The 26,035-nt window shown below is 37.1% G+C and overlaps 1 long non-coding RNA gene across 1 annotated transcript; it reads right to left on the reverse strand.

Moving 5' to 3' along the window:
• Window positions 1-8,535: 8,535 nt before the first annotated feature.
• Window positions 8,536-23,272, reverse strand: LOC107079761 (uncharacterized). The gene is made up of 3 exons (XR_001480673.2): window positions 23,112-23,272; window positions 10,460-10,554; window positions 8,536-8,869 (listed from the first exon to the last, which is right to left on the reverse strand). It is a non-coding gene; the product is annotated as an uncharacterized lncRNA (long non-coding RNA).
• Window positions 23,273-26,035: the final 2,763 nt, after the last annotated feature.

A 26,035-nucleotide genomic window follows, 5' to 3' on the forward strand; every position in this document is an offset into this window, starting at 1 on the left:
GGCAGTGTACAGGAATGTCCTGAGGAATCTGCAAGGGGTCTGCAATGGTGCTGTTGAACAGCTAAGCCCTAGCACCACCTGGTACACAGTGTGGAGTGACTAGACTGCCCTTTGGCGTTTGGTGTCCATATGACTATGTCTCAGCCTTATGGTAGCTTCTCTCCACACTGGAGCAACAGCGTATGTATAGATACTGTATACAATTTGCCTTTGTTCAGACACAGATATGACAGCTTGCCAGAGGAACATCATGATTTCCTGAACAGACATAAGCTTGAAAAGAAAATCAGACAACCAAGATGAGTTGGTAAGGATGTGGTATGAGAGAATGCAAAACAGAGAAAAAGCTTTCTTTGAATTTCTTAAACAAATTGACACAGAACATTGTCATTGATACACCATATGCAACATCTATAGATGCATTTTTTAAATTTCCTATAAAGTTATTCAAAGGACCTACAATATCATTATTCAGGCACAATTATTTATTTTCCATTAATCAGGCTATTCCACTGAGATTAATATCTCTGTTGCAAGAGTGATATTGTCAGGTTATAAAACAATATATATGCAAATTAAATGCAATGATACTGTTTCTTTACACACTGATAAAGCAACACGGAGCAGAACTCTACTTGAGGAACCACAACAACAGACTAGTGAGATCCAAATGGCAGGTGTAGATTTTTCATATTTGATAACAAAATTAGAGTTAATACAATTTTTAAATATTAATCGACGGATGTAATAGCAATAATAGGCATCATAACTTAAGCCGTTACATACACATAAGTAACTGTCTTAACACTAATGGGTTTTAATTACAGTTGCCACTACTGGACAACAAGCCTGGTTACTTTATTGCGTATTGTGTCTAATTACAATTGTAATTAGTCACACAGTAGTTGAGAAATAGATGGAATTACCAGAAATGCCCTCACAAAAGGTATTTTTCTCTAAACAACAGTTCATTTGAGTTAGTCATTAAAGTGCAATCTGTGTGGCAATGTAAGTGTGTAGAAAAGTCTTACAACTGATTAGAAAGAAATGCAACCACAAGGCAGTTAATTTTCTTTCTAATGAGCTGAAAAACATTTTTTTCCCAAATCTCTTCGAAAGATTTTTTAATCATTTAAGCCTTATGTATAACATAAATAATTAATTTTCTTTTTCAGTCATTTGTTTGAACACGGAAGTTCAACTTCTGAAAACGATGTACATTCATACTGTATGTGACCAGTATATACTTGTGATAATGATAATGTAAATGATAATGTTTCTTTATCTAGTTAATGAGATGTTTTATGTATGTGCTACAAATGGTACTCAGCTTGACTTATTACAAATATAGTCACCCTGTTACAATTTATTTTTCCCAAGATGTAGATGAGTGTGCTTTCAAACTGATTTTCTTTAGCATTCATCCTTTATTATTTATTGTTATTTATGAAGCAAATAATTAATAATGAACACATAACATGATAACAGATGATGGAACAATAGAATAAAAGCTAAATAATACGAGTATAAATGCATCATAAATAGATCAGCTTTTGTATGGGGTAAATTTTGGAAATTATGCACTTAATTATGACAAGGAGACACTGGGTACTTGTGATTTTGAATAAGAACGGAACTGCAGAATACAATATCTTTTTCAAAAGGTAGAAGAATGAAATAAAGGAAAATGAGAAACCTTCAGCAGGTGAACAGTATAATGTAAAAGTACAGTATATCATGATCCAAGGCCAGTTTGAGTTAATTAGAACTCTTCATTAGTTTGCATTGCAGGCACATCATATTTCTATAGGATATGGAATGTGCACTGCATGACTATTTCTTTGTGCAAAGTCAGATATTTAATATTTCTCAGACATTTTGCAAAAAAGGACACAAATTGAAATCTTGCCTTTTTAGGCCACACTGCACACTGGCTGTATGACAGATAGCAGAGAATTAAGATATGTTTATAAAAAGCCGGGCCAGCAGGTGAGAGACTGCAGCAAAAAAAAAAACCCTACAAATCTGAGCCCAGCCGTTCCTTATCCAGTACTTCATATTCAAGACTATTAAGGCACTCCAAAAAGGTCTGTTTGAAGGTCAGTTTAAATAAAAATACTTCACAGAGTATGACACTTCTGGTGTATGCAGAATTAATGAAGTTGTCAGATGCCTCCACACCGTGTGGGATTGATTGACTTGTAAGATCCTGAAAGCAGCGTTTGTTGAAGCCGACCACTTCTAAACAAAGCATCAGATACAGGTTATGGCCCAGTCCTGATGCTGGTCAGCTGCCCATGGCCACAGTAGGGCCTCTGAAGCAGCTGTCATTCTGTGATGGATTGATACAGACACCTTCCAATCTCATTCACATTACTCTTGCTGAGTCTCCCTGCTGGGCATTTCTGGGAGAGAAGATGCGGAGGTAGTCGTAGGCTCCATGCTCTGGAGCGGTTTCCGTGAACGGCACAACTCCATCACCATTTCTGTAGCCATTAAAGAACTGTGCCTCATCCGCATGCACTTCATGTTCCTCTGCTGCTGTAAATTAAAGAATCCATTTCGAAGTCACTAAAAGGAGTGCTCCTTTCCTTTATGAAGATCTGGAATATTTCATTTCATCGCTCTAATCTCACTTTTTTTTTTTTACCGGGATAATGATTTTTGATTATATTATTTTAGTACGTGTACACTACTGTATAATTCGAGAAAGACTATTACAGACTTTATTGACTTTCATTATTTACTTACGATATGACCACCAGTAAATGAAGCAATCAAGAGAAATTTGTCTCAATTACCCGCCAGGCTTAAAAGTCCAGCTTTCATTGAAAACAATACCAGTGATAATACTGCATTAACTTTTAAAATATCTAGATGTTTAGAATACTGATATTCTCCACATATTAAATTTAAATGTGTAGCTATAATAACTTTGTATTTATCAGACAGCTGTAGTTGCAATGCTGATTTTCACAAAACTGGAAATGAAATTTCAAAATGAAAAGCATTTTTGAAGAAATTTGCATTAATCGCTGAAAATGAGAGGTGTTTTATATGAGACAGAGATCAAATTGCTGATTGTATCTCTGTAGAAGTAGAATGGAAGATGAAATGCTTTTCTTTTACTTAAGTAAAACACATCTATGGTGAGTTAGATTTGTAAAGATTTATTACATTTGAGAACCCTTACAATCAATATTGTGTAAAGAATGTGTCTTTTAATAATAAAATGAACCCACTCAGCCTAAAAACGAATGCACATGAAGGGTGTGGATGTAATAATGTCAAGGGTTCCACTTCAAAGTAAGGACACAGTCCAACATCAGAGACTATACCAGAAAACTAGGTGGAGAATAACTTACTAGTTCAGTTAGAAGATAAATGGTAGGGGTTGAGGTTGTGAGAGTTAAATACTTGAGCTGTTTTTAAGCCACTGGTGCATATGAGGTAGGTTGATCAGGTCTTTTGATCAGAAATGTGTTTACAACTAGAATCATAAGTTGGGATTTTTAATGTTATGGTCTCTCACTCAGGGTTAGTGTGAAGATAGTGAAGATAAGGATTAATTGATTTTTCTTTCCCATAAACAGTTGGTCAGAAATGCCCTATATCAAGTCAAGTACAAGAATGTATTATCTGAAAATCGATTCAAGGGATTCTAGCTATGACCTTAAGAACCACTGAGACAATGTGTCAAAGGTACTTAGAATATTCATATTAATTTAATCTACCTAAGTAAAGTATCATATTGTGGCAAAATGGAACTTAAATAAAATACAAAGTATTCTTCTGTTTTGGTTATGTTTTGGCATCACAATCCTGTAGAGAACTGACAATTTTGGAATTGTGATATCACTTTTTATATTTCCTTACATGCAGTGATTTTGACATGTTTTCAATTGTTTTTTTCAAATCTAAAGCTATTAATTTTGAAAATTGTTTTTACTTGAAAGTGTGTTCAAATAGCCTTTAAAAACACACAGCAGCTGGAATCTGGTGAGTATTCATTCACGTCTGTTTTTTTTACATGGCAAGAGTGCTTTGATTTACAATTGATCATGTGTGCTTTGGAGCCTTTCCAAAATGTTGACTTCTTTTTGTGCTTTAATAAAAAATCTTCTATTACCAGGAAAGTTGTGGATGAGTTTAATTTTAGCTCACATGACACAACAGAACCTTCTTGGAGAAAATATCTGAGTCTCTTTAGTCTCAAAGCAAAACAACCAAGGAGTTGTTAAATTCTTATTTGTATTTACAAAGTTAAACCTTACTTCTGCTAAAGACGCACTTATTCATTCATCCTTTTGAAAACTCTCCATGACCAACTCCAACTCATAGCACAAGTCGCAGTTGAAACGTTTTGAAACTGACCCATACAGTATGTAGCAACAACCTCAATCCTAATCTTCTCATCCTTCTCGACTCTAATACTAACCTTCATCTTAATCCACAACTGTGTGTGTAGAAGGCAGGATCTCCCACATTCTCCCACTTTCTGTGAGCAGAGAGCAGGACAAAAGAGCAGACATCACGCAACGGAGAAAGCACATTAAGGTCGCTAACAGCAAAAACAAAACAAATCTGAATGAAGTAATAGCTGTAATAAATTCTATAATGAGCTATTAATTTCCAACTACCAGGTACTATATGAAGGGATCTTTCCTTTTATTAAGTTCTTTAATAAAACTTTAATGAAGTTTTCAAGAAATGAATTTAATGAATATTCCTACTCTAGTAGTAATTTCGTGCTTGTCATTGATCATATTTTTTAAACCATTTGAGTAATATTTTTCAATGTGGAAATGAGAATACCTATTACTAATACCAATACTGATACTGATACTAATAGCTTTAGCTGCAAACTCTTAACTCTATAATATCACACATATAACAGACAACAAAATCAGAAAGAAAGAAGGGAAAATACCACAGCAAACTGACACTGCAAGACTAGGATTAAAACTGAATAACACATAATAAGCTTCAATGGAAAGATCTTGAAGTGAGATTTGAAAATACTGACAGATGCAGAGTGAATTTGAGCAGTGAGCTTTGGAGATACAGTGTTGCACATGTGAAGGCATCATCTCACATTGTGTGGAGCCAGGTCATCAGCTGAGTAACAAGGCCTGGATCAGCAGGTCTCTGATTAAGAGTTTGACTGGACTCTAGAGGCTATAAACCCGTGCAATTGACAAAGAACAAAATTATGTGCAGATGCAGAACAGTTTTATTTAGCAATAATGAGCCACATAATTCTGGACATTTAATACCTTAAAGATACCCAAGTAACTAAAGCACCACAGCAGTCTAATTTTGATTAAATAAAGGCACAAATCAATATTCCAGCATCAGACAGGGCAAGCATCTTATTTGAGAAATGTTATCCAGGTGGAAGAAATTTGCCCTTATGGAATTCCCAAAATGAGCTTCATAAGATGACACATGGTCAAAAGTAACATAAAAATGTCTGCCTTCAAGGTTTATTTCTGCTCTATCAACAACATCTGTAAACTCACCAAGTTTGAACACAAAGAGTGATCCCTACATGAGTCTGCACTTACTAAAAAACATTTTAGTAGCTACTTCTACTTACTACTATCCATTAATACTAAAACTGCATGATTTGATACCAGATAAAAAGACAATATCCACAGTAATATACTTTAACATCTCTCCACTCACCCAGTTCTGACATCACCAAACACCATTGTAAACAATTCCTCCACAAAATTCTCTACTACTGAACTGTGCAAAAGCATAAAGTGAGATTTCATTGTGTGTGGGGTAAAATTTGTGAATTTTTTGGTAAACTACTGTAAATGATTACAAAAATATGAAGACTTATTGCAATTTACTCTGGTATTCTTTAAAAAGAATCTTCTACCTTCTTCAAGGTAAATGTTTGGAAACGATGTTTCTGCTATATTTATTTATACTTGACAGCAATATACTACAGAAACTGTGTAGTATTAAAGGTCACACAACTGATTGACAAATGACCATGAAGTCTTCCATAAAGGATATACCATTGTAGAAAGATAGATGAAAGACTGAAAAAAACCCATTCACAAAACTGGTTTAAAAAACAAATACCTTCATAACAAGATTAATTAAGTCTCAAATATACTGTATGGGCAGATGCAGTAGATAGTAAAATAGATTTCAATAGAACATCAGAAGCACTGAATATCTTAATTATCATTATAATTAATTCTTCATTTTATTATATAGATATTTTCAACCCTGACATTGTGAAGCAACCCAGTTATACTGTAGATGTGGAGCATTTACCTGGTGTGAGATTTTGAAACTGTCACACCCTGTACACCTAGAGGGCACTGCTCTTCTGTCCTGTTCCTAGTTCCCTGTGATCATTCATGTCTTTAGGGCGTGTCTTGTTGTGTTGCCTATTTTCTTCCCGTCTCTGCTCTGCACCTCACTCAGCATTGAGGGTTCAGATGTCCTGAGACCCACTCAGCACCAGGTCATCTTCTCCACAGCCTGAGGGTATAGGTTTCTATCTGACATCGTCTGACCCCCTGAGCCTGGGCCAACCCCCGTGTTGCCCCTTTAACCACTACTCATAGGGTCTTTATTAGGGTCTACTCATAGGGTCATAGGGTCATTCCACAGCTTGACCTTCTAACATCCATAACAGAATGCCCAGCCTACACTAGACCCAGCGAGCGGCTTAAAAAAAAAATGGGGGTAGCTCTCAGCCGTGCACTCCCAGAGGTTTCCTTTCAGTTATTTGAGGTTTTTCCTCCCCCTAGTGCTGTGCAGCTCTTTTTTGGGCGTCAGGAGCCGCCCTTTAAGGGGGTGGGGGGTGGGGGAGGGTACTGTCCTAGTTCCTAGTTCCCTGTGATTATTCATGTCTTTCCAGTGTGTCTTGTTGTGTTGCCTATTTTCTTCCCGTCTCTGCTCTGCACCTCACTCAGCATGGAGGGTTCAGATGTCCTGAGACCCGCCAAGCACCAGGTCATCTTCTCCACAGCCTGAGGGCATAGGTTTCTATCCGACATCGTCTGACCCCCTGAGCCTGGGCTAACCCCCTTGTTGTGCCTTTTACCGCTACGCATATTGCTCTCCTTGTCATTCCACGGGTTGACATTCCGACATCCATGACAGAATCTGCTTGGCTGCATTCTAACCTCTTATTGTGCAATATTGTTCTGCGAAACAACTTCCTAAGGCCAGTGTATCAGAAAATACAATTTTGGAAATGACAGATCCTCCTTTTTGAGGGAGAATGTTTAGCTACAGACAGGTTAAAGTTAAGATCGTATCAGGAAATAACAGGTTAAACAAGCAATAGACAGTGATTAATTATAGTGATTCTATACATAATTAACTGTAAAACCAAGTCAATTAGGAAGAAAAAACGTGAATGCTAAAGAAATACACTTTTGGTGTAAGCATGTAAAATGTGTTTGAAAATCTAAATTGTGACACATGATCTATAGAGTGACATAAACAAGAAAAGAAAGACTTTTTTTTTAAAAAAAGCTTAACATAGAGTGAATTTAGTTAAGGCTTCTCTTAAATGGCTCTGTACAAGATCACAAAGCCACATCTTGACATCAGGAAAAGTACTGATGTCACTATGTGAGCAACCGAATGTGACAATATCTCCATGATATCAAACACAGTAAGATCTGTTGGAAGGAAAGGTAAAAAAGAATCAGACTGCACAGGAAAGGGAAGCATTTGGTTAAGTGTGGAAGTAATCCCAGCTAATTAAGCTTCTCTATGACAGGCTTGTCAGGGCTGACTGATCCTTCAAATAACGCTCTTTGCTGTTGACAGGCAAAGAAACGCTCAAGGGTTTGAAGGTGAGTTTTTTCTCCTCTCCTCTCTACTATTTCCTTTTTTTTCTTTGTATATTTTTTGGTAATTGCAAAACCTCAGGCAAAACACATTAGTGAGAGAAATGTGCAGAATTTCAAACTGAGCATTATGCAACTTCCTTTAAGTCTAAATGGTGGAAGAGCTGAATCTTATAGTTAAAAAATAAAAAAAGCTTCCAAGGATATTGTAGTAATGTACTAGAAAACATGGAGTACATGAATAACTGAAAGCCCATAGAAAAAGGTTAACACCATCACCAATCGCATTGATTTTTAAATTACTGATATTAAAAAAAATAAAAGATGTCTGCTGCACATGTGTTTTCAAGCAATAAGATAATATAATAAATAATATTAATACCAAGAGCTCAATGTTGACATTGAAAAGGTAATGTTGGTGGGTTAATTTTCTAAAGTTTTAGCCTTTCAAAAAATGTTGTGAGCTAAAAGAACTGCAACAGTGTGGACAAATGAAATACTTCCACATATTAACTGTCTTTTTGTACTGTAAAGCCTGTTTGCACTTTTATAGACTAAACACATTTCATTGGATACAATGTCTGCTAACCTCATGTGACCCCCTCCGTTACACACATTATTAAAATTAATAAATGAATAATAAATTAATAAAATAATAAGAATTGCACTACAAAACCAAAATAATTAGTCATAGTTTCTTTATATAATAAAATGCAAAAACGTACAGTTTAAAACTTTTTAATTGGTTACAATAATCTATATCATGCTGATGACCCCTCATAAGGGTGACTCAGATGTCCCTGGTTTCTTACATTGATTTTATATATATATACAGCCTTTAAGTGGAATTAGAAGAACTTTTCGACAATTCTGCTCTCTAGCATAATTTCTAGACAGCTAGAGCAAATTGATATTCCCATAATTCAGGGTCTTACTTTGTCTTATAAAACACAAAACTCTGAAAGGTGTTCCTTGTGAGATATACACATATATGTCAGGACACTCCCAGGCATTTTCAGCCTCTGTCAATCTTCTTCCTGAAATTGTGAGATGATATCAAATGGATTAGAGAGACAGGAATAGCATTACAAGATAATATAGAACCTACTTCCAGTCAGAAGAAATAAGATAAATTTACCATTTGGGCTTCACATCACCAATTGAGAATATATTCTAATATTTCTAGTATTAAGATATTCGACAGTGTACAGAGTATAATGCATATGCAGAAGGACAAAGAAAATATACCAACTAGCCATGTACAACACATGGATATAAAAAGTTACTTTTGAAGGAGTCAAGTGAAAAAGAAGTAGTTAGTAAACTGGCTCCCCTTAATATGTGTGTGCTTGGAGATTAATTTTGGCATGATGGGCACAGGCTCATGCAGTCGACAGTGGTCTTGTGGACATTTTTTCCTTAATATTAGTTTATTTCCTCTGAGCAGGGTTATGAACACAGATCTTATCATTATCTATATAGCACATTACCTCCTTATCAAATATTTTTAGACTTGTAGTTAAATAGCAAATAGTTGTCGTGTGAATAAAACATTGACTATATTTTAAGCACCTGCTTCCCTTGGAAATACCTAACAGCATATTAAAGATAGGTAAGGCAGAGCAACATGTTGTACATAAATGATTTTCTCATCATCTGTCTGTTTTCCTAAATACCAAGTAATCCTTATCTCATATCAATATTTTTGATCAGTATAAATCGACACGTTAAAATTTTACTTAAAAAGGAAAACAAAGTAGCAAGATAAGCACACTAAGGCAGTAATGATAATGACTGTGCCACCTTGGCACTCACTACATGCAGTAAAAACAAAAGGCTGTGAGAATTTCTTTATTCATTGTACCCAAATTTAATATTTTTGCCTTTCATTTGTAGAAGCCAAGTGATCCTAATGATTTTAAAAGGTCAAATACCAATATCAGCTTTGCTTGGACAGGCACTAAACTGTAATTATAAGTTGGGTTATAAGTTGTGCCTAAAGCTTCCCTTTGCAGTCCCATCAAGCAAAGCAATGTCAGAGAAAATAGAACACATTACACGCCATTATGTATAATCTAAAAACTCAAATTCATGGGAACTTTGCATCTGCTTGCTACTGTACTTGCTACTGTACACAGATCAGCACAACATATTTAACCCTGTTGAAACTAATGAACAACAAAATCCAATATAAGGAATTTATAAAGTTACCTTCAGACAAAATTAGATTTTTTCTACTGAATTCGCCTCCTTCTTTCTTAGACAAGCAAGAGCAGGGAGTTACTGTGAGGCCAGGGGTCCTTCGAACAGTGAAGTCAAAGATCAAATAATACAGTGTAACTTTATAACAGCAGAACCTCTTTTAACATTGTAACATGTTATGTCTACACCCTAATAAATACCAAATCACTTCACAGCTTGTCCTGTATTTAAAACCACCTCCCTCTCCTCCTCCTTCCTTAACCAAGATGCTAACATTCACTGCAAAGCTCTCCTTGACTGGTGCTGGAGATTAAATATTAACCAAGTCTCTTGGTAGCAGATGAGTGCGGAGTGGCAATGTTCTTGTACTGCCTCAAGCCTTCATCTACCCTCTAGCTAGAGATGAATAGGACAATTGTGCTTACCCTGTAGCAGGAAGCATTCCTCAAGGTCTTCTGTAACTTCTTACATAAGGCTGGTTAGAACCATGTGTCTTCACAACACTTTTTGTTCTGGAATTCTGAGGGGAAAGTAGCATTTAAAAAATACAGATGATGCGTTTGAAGTTTTGGAGTATTGGAGCATTTTTTCCCAAAAAACCATTTGCTTTTTTAATTCACTACATATATTTAAACTATATTTAAGTCAGGAGATATTGGTCATGAATTAAAACAAAAATAGTGTAAAAAACAATGACAGCAAAAAAACAACATACCAAAAAGCTGCAGCTGAATTACATGTGCAGCAATTTAAATACATGTCTTCTAAAAGTTTATTTTACAGAGGATTTGTTTACATGATATCAACCTGCAAAGTTTTTGTCTTGTTAAAAAAACACCATTTACCAGTCTTTGGTAGACTAAGTATACCAGTTCAACACATTTTTAAAAATAATTGCTGTATTTAAATAGGCTCAAAAGAATCATTAGTCACACTTATGAGGAAATTCCACACAGTTACACACTATAAAAACTTAAACATATCGTCTTGATTAAATAAATTCTAATACAGTCACAGAAGAAAATGCAGGGCTATATAGCTTTAAGCCAGGTCACCACACCTCTTTTTTGTTCTAAGAGTTTGCACTTGACTTTTGAAAGAGGTCAAATATCGTGAATAAGAACATTAATTAATCAGGCACATTTGGTTTCCTAGATGATATAACCTTGAGTCTATAAAGAGTGGGTGGAAGGGTTTACATTTGACATTTAGTAAAGGTCAGAGGTCGCAGTCAAGGCAATTTTGCTAGAATATGTTTGGGTTCCTATTTGTGTCCTGTAGTGACCGTGACTCTGTCTGCACTAATAATGAAGTTAGAAGCTATTTTTTTCATATCACCAGGAGGAGAGGTGAAAGGTCTTATATAATTGACAAAACACATGACTAATCAGCTTTATTCAGATGTGGACTATAATACCCATTCCTATTCTTTTGTGATTAATCAACATTCTACTGCACACAAATATCATAACACATGAAACTACAGCATATGCAAATATGTGTTAAGCATACCTGAAATTTGATTGGCTCCTGGCAGCCAGGATTTTTTAAAAGTAGTTTTTTGCAACATTCATGAGAGGGAACATGTCAATATTTCAAAGGGACAGATGGTCACCTTGGCTTTTACTAAGATGCCTTTCACTAAGATGCAAAAGTAGTGCAGCAGGCATTCAGATACAAATATTTCACAAGGCTGTGGTTGATGAAGTGTGTTAAGTCTCAATTTCCATCAGTGCAGCAATTTATAAGAAGAGTTTGGAAGTTTTTTTTTTAAATCTTCATGTTAAATCTTCTTCTTGGTTGAGCCACGACCTGAATTTTTGTTTGAAAAAAGTCACTTCCTGAACGTCAGATTATCTGAACAATAACAATAGCATTTAGATGTACTGGAACGTTTGCCTCTATTTTGCATAAATTAAGCTTTGATCCTACTGAAAGAACAATTAATGGCAGCGGTTAATGGCGGTTGGTTGCTAAAAGTAATTGACTTTCTATTATTATATTGCATTTATATCCATTTTCTAACTGCCTTATCAAATAGGACTACAAGACAGGGTACTGCCTAGACAGGATGCTAGACCCTCGCAAGGTTACACACAGATGCATACACTCATACCAGGGCCAACTGTTCCAGAAGCCAATTAGAAGGTTTGTTCAGTTCCGCTGTAAATACAATATGGACAGCATAGTGATGCAGTGTTTAGCATTGCTACCTTGCAATGCTAGGGTTCTGCTTTCAGTTCCTGGGGTGCAATTAGCATGGTCTTTGTCTTTTCTCCTTGGGTTCGCATGGGTTTTCTCCGGTTGCTCCAGTTTTCTTCCCATAGTCCAAAAACAAAATGGTATGTTGATGGGCTTCTGGGAAATTTAACTGTAGTGTGAGTTTGTATGTTTATGTCTATGTGTGCTCTGCAATGGACTCGCTTGCTATACAAGTTGTATCCTGCCTTACACCTGTTGCATGCAAGATAAGCTTCAGCTCCCTCACTTCCCTGAATTTGATGAATCATTTAAAAAATATATTGCACTTTTGTTGTTAAGCACTCTCAAATTTTCATTTTATTAGTTGACACTTGTTTGATTTTGTTGACAGTTGTATTTATTGTTATTTGGTTACTCCACAGGGGGCATGAGTGTCTGTTCAAGTCAAAGTGTGGAGTTTTTTAAATTACTCTATTTATGCATTAACACCTTTGATTGTTTCAGTGATGCATGAAAAATATTTATTTTTATACAATGAAGGGCTACTTCATCACAGTCTTCAAATCAGCACCAAGTAAGTTCTTCCTCTGTTTTTGCTTCTGTAATGGATTTTTTTTTTTAAACCTAATTCAATTTTATTCAGAAAAGCAAGGACAATTTACTTCTGCCACACTGGCTGGGTGACTCAGTTAAGATTTAATAAGTACACAGTTATCTCACAGGTCTAGAATTGATAGGTGTAAAATTAACCAAAAAAGCAGAATTGAAACTAATCTTGTTATTAGTTATGTTGTAGTAAATTATGTTTGGTATTGATTTTCAAAATACACTAAAATTCAAACATGTATGTGGAGAATATGCATGAATTGATAACTCACAATAAAGAATGAATGTAATGAGTCATAATTTGACATTGTTGAAGAACATCAACTGAAAGGATATAAAATTTAAATGGCAAATTCCCCAAAAGTCCTGGAATTTGTCAGCATCTCATAGTTTATTTACAAGGCCAAATTATTTTAATTGCATTAGTAGTTTACATATTTTTGTTTTTTTAATTAACATTTTTGTTGTTTGTTTCTGTGTCTTTTTGTTCAGAGTTTAAAGATGTTCCTGAAAACCGTGAGGTTCACCCTTCTTGAGAACATGGGTTTCACATTTTTACATTATTCAACTGTGATTTGTCAATCATAGATTGTTTCATTCTGTTGGGTATCTACTAGATACAATCAATTGAAAACAAATCAAATCTTGCTACGCATGAATTTGTTGTTCAATGTGAAAGTATTATAGTACTTTATAATCATGGAAATACAGAAGTACTCTGTTACAAAATATAAAGCTTAGCAGAATTTGATTGTAGGACAAAGAATGTCAAAGTCTGAGTATGTATGAGGATGTGATATAGTGCAGTGGAACAAGCTACCAGTTGTACCTCAGTCACAGTACCTCACATTGTTAATGAAGTCTTCCTATTTTCTTAGACAGCATGAACAACATGATAGATGACATACTGTTCCACAAGACTGATGCCCATGGCAGTCCAGACAGTTTTTCAATGTGTTTTGTGATTCACCTCTGAAAGTTTTACGCCAATCACTGCTGTCTGATTTGTCTCTTCAACTCTGCAAAAAAACATTCTCCAAGACATCACACTGCAATATTATCTCACTGCTTTTGACTCAAGAGTTTTTGACTCAAGAGATGATGACTCAAGAGTTCACTTTGCCATGTTGGAAACAGAAAATTCAGCCTACTTGAACAAGCACAATGAATAAAACTGAGAGAAATTTAAATAAAGACAACAACTGTCAGGAAAGATTTCCTGATTTTCTTCAATATAGTTCATTATTCTCTCACTGTGAGAGTGACCTATAAGCTGATAGTGACAAAATAAGACATAAGCATAATAATATGAATATTTTCTTTGGCTTTTACTCATTCCCTCAGGAAGTATTACCCATTTACACTGATATTCTCTGCAGGGTATGAAAAGATGTCTCCTGCTAAATTTAATTCTCCATTATTTTATTTTTAATAAATGCAGGCTTGCCCATTATTTTCTATTTAAACCTCCCAGTTGGAATCACCAATTATTAGTTAACTCCACTTACCAGTGCAAACAATAAGAGTCAACCCTTCTTCGAAAAGTTAATTCCATCATTGCCAGGTGACAGAGCCCTGCAATAGGCACGGTTTGACTTCCAAAGACACTTGCAGTAGAGGTAGTACTGATTGTTGGAGGGATGCATCGCTTGTTGAAATCATTGTGAGTTCAAAGGTTCACATCATGCTCCTGGAGCTGCTTTTCCAGGCATGCTGAGGAGATCCAGTAGTGCTCGGCCAACTATGTGATGTGCCTCGGGAAAAGTCTGTGACATTGGCTAATGATATCGCCCAGGTTTTAATCAGAAACTCTGAATGAGAAGCTTTACTTTTTTGAGTCACCTGCAGATATTAACTCTTCATGTAGTGTGAATGAGAATTTAATCTTTTGGGGGGATTTGCTAAAGGACATCTCAGACAGCTCAAGCATGTCTAATTGCTTTTGCTTGTTCACACATAGATTTTAATGCTTTGATGATATTTAAAAGGATCTTATTTAAAAAATGTTATAAGGGTTTAAGTGAAGATTAAAATCAATGTGCACCACAATATGGTTTCCTTTCCCAGTAAGCTGCTAAAACCATAAGCTTTGTAAGCCTGCCTGTGAAATGGTTTGATCCTGCCAATCTCACTTTTAATGTTTTCAGACTGAAGTACTGTAGTGCATTTTTAAGGTAATGTCTTAATTAATTTTGACTTAGTTTGGGATTTGCAACAGGACATTTGCTATCATTTTAATCACAGTTTATTGTTGTTACATACTGTCCTTGTAGCATAACAGCCATCAAAGTACCAAGGGTCTGCATTTCCATGTAGTTATGCATTTACTATTAAGCTTTAATCATCACAACGTAATAGCTGTAGTGATAGAAATTATATTGGGCAATAAGCATTTCTGTTCATCTCTGGCTTCTCACTTACAAAAAAAGACACAAAATCCAAATTATTCTACTACTGTGTATATTAAGCTCCATAAATATACATTCTAAAGTCTTATTCTTTTAAAAAATAACACCTGAAATCTTTTTTGCAAAGCAGTGTAGCAGTGTTAGCAGTGTAGATATTGTAAATTAAAACAGTCACTGAGACAGTTCAGAAACATTCCAAATAAAATTGGAAAAATGTAAATATTGTGGCCATGTTTTATATAAATGTATTCATAATTATTTGTTTCTTCTTCTACAGGTACAATTCCTAATTAAAATATTCATGATGGCATTTATTGTATCTAACCATGGTGGTCAGAAAACCGACTGTAATGAACAAAGTTTAACGGGACCTGGTCCAGGCTCCCGTGAAGCTTAAATTAGGACCCTATGCAGATGGTATAACCTGGAAATAAGTGGAGAAGAACAACAGGGAAGAGACGTAGAGGATCAAGACTGGTAGACAGACAGAGGGGCGTGATGACGGTGACCAGGCGCTCGGGGGGCGTGACGCAGGCAGACAAGTCCAAACAGTCCAAGGGAGAAATACTCACTCCAACTATGCTAGTTTTGCAGTTTTAATTTCTGATTATACAAACTTAACATGTTGGTCAAGTCCACCCTTTTTTAAATAGTATAAATACAAAGTATTTTTAAAGGTATCCTACGCAGACTTCTTAAAGTACCTTGTTGAGTGTTACTACTTCTTTGGCATCTCTGTGGAAAAATATTTATTAAAATGTATTACTGGGTTATACTTCTTATATCACTCCCCTGTTGTACATCACCTTTGCCCTACAACAACTTAACTTTGTAAAACTCTTTGAAGTGTGATGCCATAAGCACTCATGGTGAGGTTGGAAGGAAATGCACCCCTTCTGCATGGCAAAGGGTCAGATGTAGAAATAAAAGCCTCAGCTGGGTGTATTTGTGAACATCAGTGAGTTGTTTTGGTGTATGGAGGGGTTGCACTTTGCAATACGTTGATAATATTGCTAAGGAAACAGGGAAACTCTGAGAAACCATGAGTTTGCAACAACAGTGTTTTGTGTTTGTCTTTCCTACTCATATTTTCAATGTGGAAAGCATTCTCATCCAAGAAGTGTTCTTCATCAGCATTAATCTTGTTTACTTCTTAAAATCCCCCTGCATGTTTGCAACAATAACTTAAATGGGCAAGTTCTATCTGAAAGAAGCAACAAAAACATGAATGCAAAAAAAAGTACTCAAGAAAATTCTGCAGATACAAAATGACACAAGATCTTTAAGGAGCTCACATGTGCCATATTAATAGCTTGTGTTTGGGTCTACTGCGGAAGATATTGTTAAAGATGGCATGTGATTTTAAAATGATTGTTGAAGTCTCTTTTCGTTTTGGGTCAGACTTGATCAAGATTGATGCAGTGTCTGGAATAATTTGCATCAATTCAAAGTCAATAAAATAAAACCTTGGTCTCTGAAAGAAAGGCCTCCGGAGGGCACTACCTTAATTGATAGCTCCACTGTGCTCTCTTCTTCTTTTTCTTTCTGGCCTGCGTTTCCAGTAGAGCTTTCTCGTGCAATACATGAGGATAAAATAAATTAATTGAGTTTCACTATTAAAACAGAAAGATGACCATGAAGTGTTCATCTATACATGCAGCATTCAGTTTTCAATCATGTTTAATATTTGCATAACTAGATGCATTTCAAAGATTCAGATTTAATTTTGAGGAAAACATTACTGATTCATAGGCAGGTCTCACCTCGAAATCTATGGCAGATCCAATGCCGATCACCACTATACGTGCAAGCCTTACTTTCATGTTGTAAAAGCAGATTTCCATAGAGAACGGAATGAAATGGAATAGAACGGAACAAAACCAACGGAATAAAAACACAAACCCTGGGGTTAAAGGGACACAGGGGAGCAGGGATGGTTTTAAGATCTATTGCTCTAAGTCTTAATTTCCTGCAGCCATCTCCATTTAAGATCACCGGGAGACTGCTCACATGGACATTTTACAAGTCACAAGACCAGCATATAAGGTTTACCTCACCAGGCCCCCTATTAGCTATTCATCCCAGAATAGCAGATAGAAAAGGAGCCTCAGTGCACTGCGGGTTCCAGTTGGCTTGCAGTTGTTGGGTCAGAGCTGTTCCGACAAGGGGAATGGTGATGCAATGAGGCCCATTTAACTGCAGACCCCCTCTATCTCCAGCACAGCCGTATAAGGGGCTGAGAAGTGTCTGCTTTTCTCTCGGATGGACTTTTTTTTCCCCCTTGCAGCCCTTTCTCCTTGCCAAGATTGGCTAGGCCCCAGCCAAATGACCCCTCTTTCCCTCCCCACCAGCCGAGACGAAAATACCCCTGCAAATCCAAGTCATAAAAATACCTGCAACGTTGCAGGCACATACTTCAGATAGCTTCCAGCGGGAATAAAGATACTAAAATAAAACACATTAGTCCTCTGACTTGGGATCTGTGAGGATTGGGGTTAGGAGGAGATGTTCCAGCTAATCATAGTCTGAACGAAAGTTTGAGAGAGATTTTTTAAAGATGAAATACATGAAAAGATTGTTATCTTTTAAAACTAAATATATATTACAACATCTCAACTTCTGTCTGAACTTTGAGCTTTAGTATAAGAATGAATGCATGCTAGATTTCTCAAGGAAACTAAAATACTACCAAATGCTGTCTTAAATTGTGTTCCTGATATAATGAGTTTAAGGGCATAAACATATTTTAAGGATTAATTTTGATTATTCAATGCAAGATTTTATTTGACATATCTTTGAAATGATTTAAATACTCCTGTAAAAAGGTGGACACAGACAAGCTATAAGTTCAGACAGAGGCAACAACTGGCGAGAACAATTTTATGCTTTTCAAGCTTTCTTTGTCCTTGCACTTGGAGTCCTTGTACTTCCTCCGTCAGATTTCAGGCTGTGACTGATGTGTGTGATAATCAGAATTTATTCCTCTTCAGGATCTTGAAAACCTTAGAAAAGAAAGTACAGGAAGCTTTAACTGGCCTAACTTCTCCTGCTCATGTTTTGTTCAAATTTCTTTCAACCTTAGCTTCATTAAATTTTGAACTTTCAATTCATTTAAGGAGTCGACTCTATGGCTGTGAATGAAATCTTCCTCCATTGATTTCTTTAGTGATGCTTAAAGCTTCAGTGGGAGATAAAGCACAGTGGGTGATTGTTACTGCCCAAAAACTTCATTGTCTCAAACTAAACCAGTAGTTTCATTCTGTGGAATTCCTTAGTGGAAAAGAATTCCCATTTAGAGATAAATGCACTTCAGATGAACACCAGCTGTGCCATAAAGAGATTCTCATTTTTGAGCAGGATGACCAGTTAAACAAGCTGGATTGTAGATACAGGCTTAGACTTACTTTACTTTTACGTAAAGCACAGCAAAAAATGGAGCTCTGGAGAGACATGGTGATCAAATGGGTATAATGCAAACTTCAATTTGATGTCAAATTGTATACCTTACTTATCCAAAAATCTAATTGAATTATGACTTCTGCTATTTTATATAATAACAATATCCAACATTATTGTGATTATTTGTAAAAAATAATAACTAAAGGAAAGCATTATGATAGTGCTGTAAAAAGGAACAACAAGGCAATGAACATAGAGTTTTGGGGTCTGTTTAACTCATATGTATAAATGTGATGTCTGCAATACAAGATTCAATGTATGACTTTTAATATGAATTGAAGAAGTGAATGAATGATCTGAAAATTTAGATGAGTAAGGGAGCACAGAAGATAACTGGATTAAATGCCAATGTTTAGCTGATGCTGACAGAGTCTATAGTGCTTTGAGTAACAGTCAGAAAAGGTAGCCCAATCTGAAATCAGGTCCCAGCAGCCTAATAAGAAGGATGGGGACTCGTGCTCACAGCACCAATGCACCACGACAATTTCAACTAGTGATTTGATTGATGTCGTAGGAGACAAATGTAGGGTCCCTGGTGGGTTTTGGCAATGGATCTGAGTATATAAATGAGCACGGTCTACTAGCTTGTGCTCAGTCCATTTGGCTGTGTGGAATCCTTTTGGGGCCAATTCAAGAGCTGCCCCTTGCCAAGTTTATCACAAAGTGTCTTGGCCGTATCTATAACTAGTTACTGGAAGGGTCCAGCTTTGGCTAATGAGTTGTACATGCCTCTGATCCAGGACATGAGTTTAAATACACCATGTTTCTCAGTATTGTATTTTTAAATGTGTTTGAGTGTGTGATGGCTTGATTCCCAGTGGAGCAATTTGGAATCTTGATGATTAACCTCTGAAGCAAATGGGTAGCCTTGCTTTTTAAACGCATCTGCAATTTCCACATATTAAACTCTTCAAGACAAATAATTCATTAATTTTGTTGTAAACACAATAAATGCCAAGTTTTTAAACTCTGTTTTATTCAGCCCATAAACAGCTAGAGACAATGTGAAGATGGTTTGTCTTTTCATTTATTTGATTCATTCGTTTGTAGAAAAAATCATGATAATTGTGCAAAAACACCGCAATGAGTTCAATAAACATTCTGACTTTGAATCGAGTTTGAGTTGCAGATGAAATCCTGTACAAAGCTGTTTCAGGTCTTGACCTTGAACTCTAGATATGATTTCCAAAATCACCACAGGACTAAATGTTCGATTCATAATGGAGTAATGCAGTAAAACAGGAGTTAACCTTCTCATTTTATTCACTTACTGTATCTGCACATACTGAAGATCATATTTGACTACTAAAACATTGTTAACATAGAACATTTCTATATGAAAAATAATTTTAAACGAATTGCAGATACGGCATCATTGGATGGTCTCACCATGGCATAAAACACATAGGTGCAGCATGAGGAGCCTCTATATTCTTTTTCCCTGGCATCACTGGGCCTGTGCCCTCTTGATGTAATTTATAACAAGGATTTGTTGTACAGGGGTTAGGATGGTGGGGGCTGAGCACATACAGTAGTTGTAACAGGAGCAGGTCCAGGCTCCCGTGAAGCATAGTTCAGGACCCTATGCAGACTGTATAACCCGGATGTAAGTGGAGAAGGACATCAGGGGAAGGTACAGCAGGATTAGGACGAGCTAACAGACAGGGGGTGGTGATCAGGTGCTCAGGGGAGCAATCAAGTCCAGGGAAGTCCAAAACGGGAAATCTGGGGTGAAGTCCAAAATCCAGGAACCGGGTGACCCATCCAAGACAAGACAGGGTTAAAAGCCTGAATGGGATCCGGAACCGGAACAGGAGTTAAAAGGGAGTAACGAGGCCAGGCACTCCGAGCCCCTGACTCCGACGGTTAGGACATCGGGGAATAAGACCTGTCCTCGGGCTACCCGCGAGCCCGCAGAATAGGCAAGCCTTCCAATGCTGAGCCAGGAATAGCAAGAGCGCCAGGCTTAAACCATGAAAGACAAACAGGGGGCAGGTGCACATAATCAACTAAAAATACGAAAGGCTTGGAGCACCCTTAAGAGTAGGGATGACAATCGTGACAGTAGCTGCTTTGACAACACCTTTTTATGAGCAAATTTAGTTTCCAATTTACTGTAAAAAAATAACGCTCACTCCATGTCGTGCAATACCCCCTCACTCAACCCCCACCCCCCTTGTTGGACCTCCCCACCAAGTTTCTAATTACTAACCTCTATAATATTGCAAGCAACGACATAATTGCTTGGAACTGCCAAGCAACATGGCTTTACCGGTATCAGCAGCAAAACGTCAGGTCTCCACTGCCCATCTACTGGCACAATGGATGCAAAAACAGCCAGGATCCAGTGATCCCAGAAGAGGTCACGTGAAGTCCAATGCCAGCACAACACAATGCCAGCAACATTTTAACTGCCATCAGACTAGCCAACCTGATGTGAATATGCTGCTGTGGGAGGCCTAGCTTAGAAGCATCACCTAACAATGCCACCGAGAATGCACAGGGAAAATAGGGATGTTCGTTTGGATGAATTAATAGATAAACAAAAATACCTCAATTTCCAGAACTTAACCATGTACTGTATGAAGACTCCGAAAAAAACCTAAAAAATGCCCAGAGTGTCTTCTGAACAGATAGTGTGAAGAGAACTAGATAAGATGGGTCTTAGACTCCTTAACAATCAGGATTTAGCAGGTCAAAGTGGAAATATCATTATCTGATACACGCTATACTTCTACTGGATCACACTGGATGCGTCTTGTCCAGCCATTGTATAATTTGTTCACTAACGATTGTAAGAGCAATCCCACAGACAAACATCTGATTAATCTGCTGCTGACACAGCCCTGGTCATCTTATTAAAGGATGCAGAAAATCATCATGGGGCTATTATAAACAACTTTTACTAAGTGCTGTGATGAGTTCATGTTGATTCTTTAATATTGTTGTGTGTAATAGTTTCTTTACTAAAATGAGTAAATAAAAGCAGCAAAATCATTGGAGCAAATCATATAAACCTAAGTGTCCTCTTAAGACAGTGTTTAAAGAAGGGAAAAAACTCCCATCTGTGAGATGCCTACTGTATGTGTCCCTTAAGTATAATGGTAATAGGCTCAGGAAATCCTTCATTCCTGCTGCAATTTCACTCTCAAACACTGTAAAATAACTCTGTAACACTGCTGTATTGTTACTTATTGGTGATGTTTATTTTCTTTTGGATTGTTGATTGGATCCTGCCATATAATGAATTTCCATAGGGAATATTAACACTTGAATTGATAATCTACAAGGATTAGACTATGTGAATGAAATTTAAGTGGATTATTTAATGTTCATGATTTAATAAGATAAAGACTCTGCAGCAGTCAAATACATATTTCTGAAAGTAAAATGATCAAATTCTTATTGTATTGTATGTCTATCATGGCCATTTAACTGTATTTATTTAACTGTAAGTCCTTTAATAGAAATACAGAGGGGAGTTTAAAAGTTATAAAAGGTATAGGTGAGAAATATTGTATTGTTTTCTTCTTGTTTTGGAATGCAAAAGGAAAATTAAACATTGTTAAATTGGGTCACAACAATTCCTATTGCATCTGTTATGCCATTTTATTCAGTGTCTCATTAATATCCTATGGACATCCATGTAAACATTAATTTCTAACTGCATTGTTTACCATATGGTTTGCCTTAGAGCTGCAGACTTGGGTTTTTGAAAAAAAAAATAGTTTTGAATAATGCATAAACAATGAATTATCATGTACTCCGAAACACCTCTCACTGCACCACTTTGCCATGTTTCAAATTGTTTCTGTTGTGTAGTTAGTGATTCCATTTTTCTGTTTGAAAAAAAACACTGATATCACCCAGGGATCATTTGTTGTGGTGATGATGATGTAATCAAAAGGAGACAGATGTGGTCCTTGAACAAACACATTCCCATTCATCAAATGCAGCTACCCACATGCACTGGTTTATGAATATACATGGACATTTATTCATTAGTTTTGAACAAAACTCAAGAACCATGTCAAGAAATCCACAATTAAGGACTGAAGTGGCATTCAGCATTTGACTTTACTGTTCTTTAGGTATAATGTCCTTTCTTGCCCCAAAATCAGCATTATCAATACCTGTGAGCATTTTGAGTTCACAAGTTGCTAATAACTTGCTAAATTATAACTATAATGTAAATTGTATAAATTATACGAAATACAACAATAGACAATCTATATATAATGTCTTATAAACAATTCCAGGAACAAATATCGAATTGCTTATCTTCATGTTTCTATATGAGCATTTCATAAGTCACTCAACATAAAAATCACGAGTTTTCCTTTTCACTAAAGACCTAAAGGGATTCTTTAATGCCTTCCATCATCTCACAATCCATACATACCTGATGGACGAAGACGTTCAAATCCTTTATTTGAGATTTTTTACACAGAGACATATTACAAGTAGACAGCCCCTGTGCTCATCACATTCAGTATGTGGACCTGCCCCCAGGAGCATGTGCTTCTCAGTATGTTTGCTTAAGTCGCTGAGGATCTGTGTGAGTATGCTGTTTGCAGGCTGCGGGGAGGGTAGGATGCTGTGGGTTTTATTTTTAACACTCTGCTCTCAGGCGGTGACAAGCCACCGCTAAGTGAGGTAATAGCCAATTGATTTTGTTCCGTTTTGCAGTGGCCAGACATAAATCAAGCTGCCTGTCAGAAGGGGGAGTTTCATGCAGTGAGAGTGTGTCAACAATTAATTGGCAGAGAATTCTCCAAGCAGCCCCCCCACACACAAACACACTTTTTCAATGATGCATTTTCATTAATTCACTCATTTGTTTTACTGGTTACGTTGATCTATTCTTCTTATCCCAAAGGAGGGTGTTTCTCCTCTCCCTACCAACCTCCAGAAAAGGGTCCATATCTCCGCGGTAAAGCCAGTCATTTTTTTCCCAGGGAGTTTTTTTTCAGGCGCTGCACTGGGCAGACACATCATTGATTGATGCACTAGAAAACCTGACCACAGCATTCAATAAATTAGAAAAGAGCAAACAGGGAAGAGGCAGACTGCAGCCAAGATGCCCCGCCTGGCATTGGAGCCCCAGACAGGAAGGACACGTGAAGGCTTCTCTCTGAGTGATGGAACAAATGTGTATCCAAAACCCCAGCTTCAAAGCAACACCTTGGCAACATATCTGAATATATATATCTCGAGAATTTACCGAACTTCGAGGAGTACAGTCTACTGAAATGATCCGGTATTGCCAATTAGTGTAAATTTTACAGCTGCAGGTGAGAAGAGTGCACACTATCATTGGTGTTATCATATTGGTAAGAACCAAAGCCAGTCGATAATCAAGCCTGGTGACAGCTGGCCATCCTTTCTAGAAGCACTGATTGAATTGTGTGTGAATTATTTACATCAACTGAGAATACTTTCTCTTCTCGGTTTTTTACTTATATTATCTGGCATCAACAGCAGAATTGAGATTGGTAGTGGCGGTGTTAGGGTCACAGTTGTATTCTTCACATTAGACAAAGGTGATTGCTATTAGTCTGACACATTGAATAGAAATTTGACTGAAGCTTGCCCAACACACAAAGATTCTGAAATTCAGATGTGTAAATTGCTGTCTAAATATGCAATAATTCAACTGCTTGTACAAACCAAACGTACAGACCAGAAGCATGAATTTAAAAATAACAGCCTAAACACTTTAACACTGGTCTCTGGGAAAAAAGAAAAATTTCCACATGTGGAGGCCAATCTAGAAACCTGTTTTTTGTTTTAAGGTGAAATAAAAGCACGGATATTAGCACAAACCCATGTTAATCCCATTAATTTAATTATGCTGAATGTGTATGGTTCCCGGACTCTTTTGAAAAGAAAAGAGAAAAAGAACATTGAAATCCCCAGGCCCCAAGAAGATGCCTTCTGATCTGGCATGATGGGGGCTCTCAGTTCAGAAGACCCCTGGAGAGTGGTCCTTTATCCGCACTCCCAGGAGGTCACCCTCTGGCCCGGCCCAGGGAGTGCCCCATGCTGGTGCTGACAATGGCGGGTAGCCGGCAGCACACTGCGTCCAGCTGTGTCCGTTCCTGTACAGCGCAGCCTTCAGGATGTTGGTTCAAACTGCCCTGGCTAGACTGAAGAGTGGGGTGGGGGTGGTGGGGGGGATAATGTGATGGGTGAAGGGTTTTCCTTTTTGTTCTTCACCGCTACAAAGTAGAGCGTTTCATAAGAAGTAGATTGCTTAATGTGGCATTTAATGCGTTAACCTGGGCTCGCCTCTATGAAAGACGAGCTTGTTCCCCTCAATTGAATGAAGCTGGGAGTATGTTATTGAAGCAGTTAGACAATCTGTTTGGATTAGGGGTCTGACTGAGGAATGTTTTAGTGATGGGCAGCTCGAGGGGAGGGGGAGTGGGATGGGGGGTTAAAAGGGGAACTGGGCTTGGGAGGGGGGCTGGAATCTGTCCTTCTTTTAGGCTGATGACTCCCAGATGCTACTCCTTTCCTCCTACCTACCAGCCCTCCCCTACAGCCCCTCTGCTCCCCCACCTTTAGTATTCACAGGAGCCTAGTTTAGTATAGCAGCGGAAAGTATAGGATACAACAGCAGAGGTTAAGCCTCTTGTGAACAATACAGGAATCAAAGACTTCTATAAGAGTTAGTGGCTGCATTGTGCTTAACTCATTAATTTACAATTTCCTTTTGTTCCATGCATTTTCCTTAGAATTGTACTTTTTTCAGCCTTTTGGATTAAGACTTCCAGCTGGGTTTAAAGTGTTGCCGATCTATATGTTGGAGAACTGCATAAACGTTTGGAAAGGCTAGAGTGAATCAGGGTGAAACTGACACACATATACACATGTGCAAATATTTCAGGTAGAAACATTTCTGATTGAGTCTTCTTCAGAACATCACACCGGAGGATAAACATCTAAATGAAGTTGGCATAAAAACAGAATGTCATAGCAATAGTGCTGATTCTGCTAGCATTTTTACAACTATTATGGAAACTGTTATTACCACAGAAATACAGTAGTAAAGTTAGCAATTGTATGTAGTTTGTATGTTAATTTACATGTGTTAAATTTTTATTCAAAAACTTTTATTGAAGTCACAATAGGTCTTTGCAAAGAATAGACGATCTGGCAACAGTTCTGTGAAACAAAATCATTTGGACTCATGTATGTAAGGCTACTTCTTCCAATATTTTTAAGGGATAATCTCTGTGTGCATTGAGTAGGTCCTGAGCCTCTGACTACGGCAAACACTCAACAGCCTAGGAATCTATAGAGGTTCCTTTCTGAACCTAG

This window comes from Lepisosteus oculatus, chromosome 22 (assembly GCF_040954835.1).
Source record: "Lepisosteus oculatus isolate fLepOcu1 chromosome 22, fLepOcu1.hap2, whole genome shotgun sequence".
NCBI classification, from domain to species: Eukaryota; Metazoa; Chordata; class Actinopteri; order Semionotiformes; family Lepisosteidae; genus Lepisosteus; species Lepisosteus oculatus.